Source organism: Tachyglossus aculeatus, chromosome 21 (genome assembly GCF_015852505.1).
Source record: "Tachyglossus aculeatus isolate mTacAcu1 chromosome 21, mTacAcu1.pri, whole genome shotgun sequence".
Lineage (NCBI taxonomy): Eukaryota > Metazoa > Chordata > Mammalia > Monotremata > Tachyglossidae > Tachyglossus > Tachyglossus aculeatus.
In genome coordinates, this window is record NC_052086.1 from 69,094,070 (window position 1) to 69,100,652 (window position 6,583).

Consider the following 6,583-nt stretch of genomic DNA (forward strand, 5'->3'; position numbering starts at 1 on the left):
GAGGTTGCAAACCGCAAGGGGAGACTGACATTCAGAGAAGCAACATGGAGTAATAATAATAATAATAATAATAATAATAATAATGGTATTTGTTGAGACTGACATTCAGAGAAGCAACATGGAGTAATAATAATAATTATTATTATGGTATTTGTTGAGCGCTTACTATGTGCAAAGCACTGTTCTAAGCGCTGGGGGAATACAAGGTGATCAGGTTGTCCCACCTGGGGCTCACAATCTTAATCCCCATTTTCCAGATGAGATAACTGAGGCACAGAGAAGTGAAATGACTTGCCCCAAGTCATTAGTGGATAGAGCACAGGCCTGGGTGTCAGAAGGTTATGGGTTTTATCCCAGCTCCATTCTTGTCTGCTGTGTGACCTTGGTCAAGTCACTTAACTGTTATTGGCTCGTTGGTCTAGGGGTATGATTCTCGCTTCGGGTGCGAGAGGCCCTGGGTTCAAATCCCGGATGAGCCCTATTTTTTTTATTTTTAACAAATATAGTAATAATAATGGCATTTATTAAGCGCTTACTATGTGCAAAGCACTGTACTAAGCGCTGGGGAGATTACAAGGAGATCAGGTTGTCCCAAGGGGGGCTCACAGTCTTACTTGTGCATATCTATTCTATTGAGAAGCAGCGTGGCTCAGTGGAAAGAGCCCGGGCTTTGGAGTCAAGAGGTCGTGGGTTCAAATCCCAGCTCCGCCACTTGTCAGCTGTGTGACTTTGGGCAAGTCACTTAACTTCTCTGGGCCTCAGTTCCCTCATCTGGAAAATGTGGATGAAGACGGTGAGCCCCTCGGGGGACAACCTGATCACCTTGTACCTCCCCAGCGCTTAGAACAGTGCACATAGTAAGCGCTTAGTAAATGCCATCATTATTATTATTATTATTATTAATAAATGCAAGAGAAGCGATAGGATATTGAAGTGAGGGGAGCAGAGTGCTTGGCTCCTGGCAGGTCAGTCCAACTGTCCCAAGGGTCACAGGTACAGCCCCAGTCATGACCTCCCGCCATCTTCCTGAAGTTTTAAATTCCAAGGACACCAAGAGTTCTCTCTCCCTCCCAGACTGGGACGATTCCCAAGGGTGGCAATCTCTCTCCCCGGGGACAGGCCCTGGCTGGGATCCCCCATTTCCCCCCTTATGACTCCCAAACTCTTTCCTTTCCTCCTTCACTCGTTCATTCGATCGTATTAAGTGCTTACTGTGCGCAGAGCACTGTACTATACGCGGCTCAGCATCTCCCACTCTATTACATTAAAATCGTGCCGATGCAGAAACGTGGCCGGTGGGGCTTGGGTTAAATCCCTCAATTGCTGCCCTAATAGAAAGATGCATTTTTCTCTCTAGAAAATCCCTCATTTCACGTGAAATGAAATTCACTGGTGTGTCCTGCTTAGTTTCCCTGGCATTTTGTCGTTTCAAGTTATAACAGTGTTTCTTGCTATCATCTGTGTTATAATACCCTCAATTGCTGCCCTAATAGAAAGATGCATTTTTCTCTCTAGAAAATCCCTCATTTCACGGGAGATGGAATTCACTGGTGTGTCCTGGTTAGTTTCCCTGGCATTTTGTCGTTTCAAGTTAGAACAGTGTTTCTTGCTGTCATCTGTGTTGTAATACCCTCAATTGCTGCCCTAATAGAAAGATGCATTTTTCTCTCTAGAAAATCCCTCATTTCACGGGAGGTGGAATTCACTTGTGTGTCCTGGTTAGTTTCCCTGGCATTTTGTCGTTCCAAGTTAGAACAGTGTTTCTTGCTGTCATCTGTGTTATAATACCCTCAATTGCTGCCCTAATAGAAAGATGCATTTTTCTCTCTAGAAAATCCCTCATTTCACGGGAGATGGAATTCACTGGTGTGTCCTGTTTAGTTTCCCTGGCATTTTGTCGTTTCAAGTTATAACAGTGTTTCTTGCTGTCATCTGTGTTATAATACCCTCAATTGCTACCCTAATAGAAAGATGCATTTTTCTCTCTAGAAAATCCCTCATTTCACGGGAGATGGAATTCACTGGTGTGTCCTGTTTAGTTTCCCTGGCATTTTGTCGTTTCAAGTTAGAACAGTGTTTCTTGCTGTCATCTGTGTTATAATACCCTCAATTGCTGCCCTCATAGAAAGATGCATTTTTCTCTCTAGAAAATCCCTCATTTCACGGGAGATGGAATTCACTTGTGTGTACTGGTTAGTTTCCCTGGCATTTTGTCGTTTCATGTTAGAACAGTGTTTCTTGCTATCATCTGTGTTATAATACCCTCAATTGCTGCCCTAATAGAAACATGCATTTTTCTCTCTAGAAAATCCCTCATTTCATGTGAGATGGAATTCACTGTTGTATCCTGCTTAGTTTCCCTGGCATTTTGTCGTTTCAAGTTATAGCAGTGTTTCTTGCTATCATCTGTGTTATAATACCCTCAATTGCTGCCCTAATAGAAAGATGCATTTTTCTCTCTAGAAAAACCCTCATTTCACGGGAGATGGAATTCACTGGTGTGTCCTGATTAGTTTCCCTGGCATTTTGTCGTTTCAAGTTAGAACAGTGTTTCTTGCTGTCATCTGTGTTATAACACCCTCAATTGCTGCCCTAATAGAAGGATGCATTTTTCTCTCTAGAAAATCCCTCATTTCACGGGAGGTGGAATTCACTGGTGTGTCCTGGTTAGTTTCCCTGGCATTTTGTCGTTTCAAGTTAGAACAGTGTTTCTTGCTGTCATCTGTGTTATAATACCCTCAATTGCTGCCCTAATAGAAAGATGCATTTTTCTCTCTAGAAAATCCCTCATTTCACGTGAGGTGGAATTCACTGGTGTGTCCTGGTTAGTTTCCCTGGCATTTTGTCGTTTCAAGTTAGAACAGTGTTTCTTGCTGTCATCTGTGTTATAATACCCTCAATTGCTGCCCTAATAGAAAGATGCATTTTTCTCTCTAGAAAATCCCTCATTTCACGGGAGATGGAATTCACTGGTGTGTCCTGTTTAGTTTCCCTGGCATTTTGTCGTTTCAAGTTATAACAGTGTTTCTTGCTGTCATCTGTGTTATAATACCCTCAATTTCTGTCAATAGAAATATGCATTTTTCTCTCTAGAAAATCCCTCATTTCACATGAGGTGGAATTCACCTGTGTGTCCTGTTTAGTTTCCCTGGCATTTTGTCGTTTCAAGTTAAAACAGTGTTTCTTGCTATCACTGTGTTATAATACCCTCAATTGCTGCCCTAATAGAAAGATGCATTTTTCTCTCTAGAAAATCCCACGTGAGGTGGAATTCACTTGTGTGTCCTGTTTAGTTTCCCTGGCATTTTGTCGTTTCAAGTTAGAACAGTGTTTCTTGCTGTCATCTGTGTTATAATACCCTCAATTGCTGCCCTAATAGAAAGATGCATTTTTCTCTCTAGAAAAACCCTCATTTCACGGGAGATGGAATTCACTGGTGTGTCCTGATTAGTTTCCCTGGCATTTTGTCGTTTCAAGTTAGAACAGTGTTTCTTGCTGTCATCTGTGTTATAATACCCTCAATTGCTGCCCTAATAGAAAGATGCATTTTTCTCTCTAGAAAATCCCTCATTTCACGGGAGATGGAATTCACTGGTGTGTCCTGTTTAGTTTCCCTGGCATTTTGTCGTTTCAAGTTATAGCAGTGTTTCTTGCTGTCATCTGTGTTATAATACCCTCAATTGCTGCCCTAATAGAAAGATGCATTTTTCTCTCTAGAAAATCCCTCATTTCACGGGAGGTGGAATTCACTTGTGTGTCCTGGTTAGTTTCCCTGGCATTTTGTCGTTTCAAGTTAGAACAGTGTTTCTTGCTATCATCTGTGTTATAATATTTGCGTGTTCTACTGTACACCCTCAAGTGCTTACTATAGTGCTCCACACACAGTAAGCGCTCAATACCACTGATAGATTGATTCTTCAATCAATCAATCAATCAATCATATTTATTGAGCGCTTACTGTGTGCAGAGCACTGTATTAAGCGCTTGGGAAGTACAAGTTGGCAACATATAGAGACAGTCCCTACCCAACAGTGGACTCACAGTCTAGAATGCGAACATCTATCTCAACCAAAAATCTATCTCAGTTACTCTTGAGTACTCAAGCAATAATTCTTCTTTTCTTCTGTCTGTGATTGGTGCAGTGGGGCAATTTTAATTGAAGTTTTAACCCCTGGTTTGTTCATTACAACAACGTTTATCTAGGGTTTGTATTTTTAGGTTTCACCCAATTTCTACTCCATGGATCTTTTTTTTTAAAAAAAAAATTAGGGTTAAGCCCCCCCACCAAACCAAGGCATTTTAGGTTTTTTATTACTATTTTATTTTTTATCAGTGCTTTTGTTACAAGAAAGGATTTTCAAAAATCTGTCACTTTTATTAATTTATTGATTCAATCATATTTATTCAGCACTTTCTGTGAGCAAAGTACTGTACTAAGTGCTTGGGAGAGTACAGTAGGGTATAATAGAGAAGCAGCATGGCTCAGTGGAAAGAGCCCGGGCTTTAGAGTCAGAGGTCATGGGTTCAAATCCCGGCTCCACCAAATGTCAGCAGTGTGACTTTGAGCAAGTCACTTAACTTCTCTGTGCCTCAGTTACCTCATCTGTAAAATGGGGATTAAGACTGTGAGCCCCCTGTGGGACAACCTGATGACCTTGTAACCTCCCTGGTGCTTAGAACAGTGCTTTGCATATAGTAAGCGCTTAATAAATACCACTATTATTATTATTATTTGGAGTCAGAGGTCATGGGTTCAAATCCCGGCTCCACCAAATGTCAGCTGTGTGACTTTGAGCAAGTCACTTAACTTCTCTGTGCCTCAGTTACCTCATCTGTAAAATGGGGATTAAGACTGTGAGCCCCCTGTGGGACAACCTGATGACCTTGTAACCTCCCTGGTGCTTAGAACAGTGCTTTGCATATAGTAAGCGCTTAATAAATACCACTATTATTATTATTATTTGGAGTCAGAGGTCATGGGTTCAAATCCCAGCTCCACCAATTGTCAGCTGTGTGACTTTGGGAAAATGAGGATTAAGACTGTGAACCTCCCATGGGACAACCTGATCACCATGTAACCTCCCCAGTGCTTAGTACAGTGCTTTGCACATAGTAAGCACTTAATAAATGCCATCATTAGTATTACAATAATCAATGCTTTTGTTTCAAGAGAGGATGAAATTTGATTTTCTAATCCATCCTAATTCTTTTGGAATCAATTTAAACTTAGTGCACTTGTGCAATGAAGTTGTCAACGGACCAACACATATTTTGGAATGGGGGTCTATGGAGGACGTGGTCACAAGCGCTTAGTACAGTGCTCTGCACACAGTAAGCGCTCAATACATGCGACTGAATGAATGAATGTGGTCATTTTCGAGGTTCCATTTATTTTGTTAATGATGTGCTTTAATTCTATTTGTTCTGACTATTTGGACACCTGTCTACCTGTTTGATTTTGTTGTCTGTCTCCCCCTTCTAGACTGTGAGCCCGCTGTTGGGTAGGGACCGTCTCTAGATGTTGCCAACTTGGACTTCCCAAGCGCTTAGTCCAGTGCTCTGCACACAGTAAGCGTTCAATAAATTGATTGATTGATTGATTAATATGATTGAATGAATGAATGAGTGCTCTGCATACAGTAAGCGCTCAATAAATAGGATTGAATGAATGAATGAACAAGTGGGTTTGTAAGGGGGGGTTTTGCTGCCACCTAGTGACCGAAATGAGTCCTCTCCTGGACAGCGACTTTAGTGTAGTTTTAGTTGAGTTAAACTAGTTTTAGTTTAGCTAAAAACTCCTTAGTTTTTAGTTTTTAGTTGGAAGATCCTCCTCTAAACTAAACTCTAAACAAAACCTTCTCAGCACAGGGGTGGAGTCCAAAAAGGGCAAAGCGGATCCCTAACCCAGGCCCGGAAAAGAGGGACTGAAAAAACTTTACTGTGTCCTAGTGGAAAGAGCATAGAAACCCTGGGTTCTAATTTTGTCTCCACCACGTAATATAATAATGGCACTTAATTATAATAAGAATGATAATTATCATGGCATCTGTGTGAGCGAAGTACTGTACTAAGCGCTTGGGAGAGTACAGTAGAGTACAATAGAGAAGCAGCGTGGCTCAGTGGAAAGTGCATGGGCTTTAGAGTCATCATCATCATCATCATCAATCGTATTTATTGAGCGCTTACTATGTGCAGAGCACTGTACTAAGCACTTGGGAAGTACAAATTGGCAACATATAGAGACAGTCCCTACCCAACAGTGGGCTCACAGTCAGAGGTCATGGGTTCAAATTCTGGCTCCACGAACTGTCAGCTGTGTGACCTACTATGTGCAAAGCACTGTTCTAAGCACTGGGGAGGATACAAGGTGATCAGGTTGTCCCATGCGGGATTCGCAATCTTAATCCCCATTTTACAGATGAGGTAACTGACCCATGTGGGGCTCACAATCTTAATTCCCACTTTACAGATGAGGTAACTGAGGCACGGATAATAATAACAATGGCATTTGTTAAGCGCTTACTATGTGCAAAGCACTGTTCTAAGCCCTGGGGGGGATACAATGTGATCAAGTTGTCCCACG

General features: G+C 41.7%; 1 non-coding gene across 1 annotated transcript; it reads left to right on the top strand.

Annotated features, from left to right (window-relative positions):
- The first annotated feature begins 407 nt into the window (after positions 1–407).
- Positions 408–479, top strand: TRNAP-CGG. Its single transcript has one exon. It is a non-coding gene; the product is annotated as a tRNA-Pro (tRNA).
- The last annotated feature ends 6,104 nt before the right edge of the window (positions 480–6,583 follow it).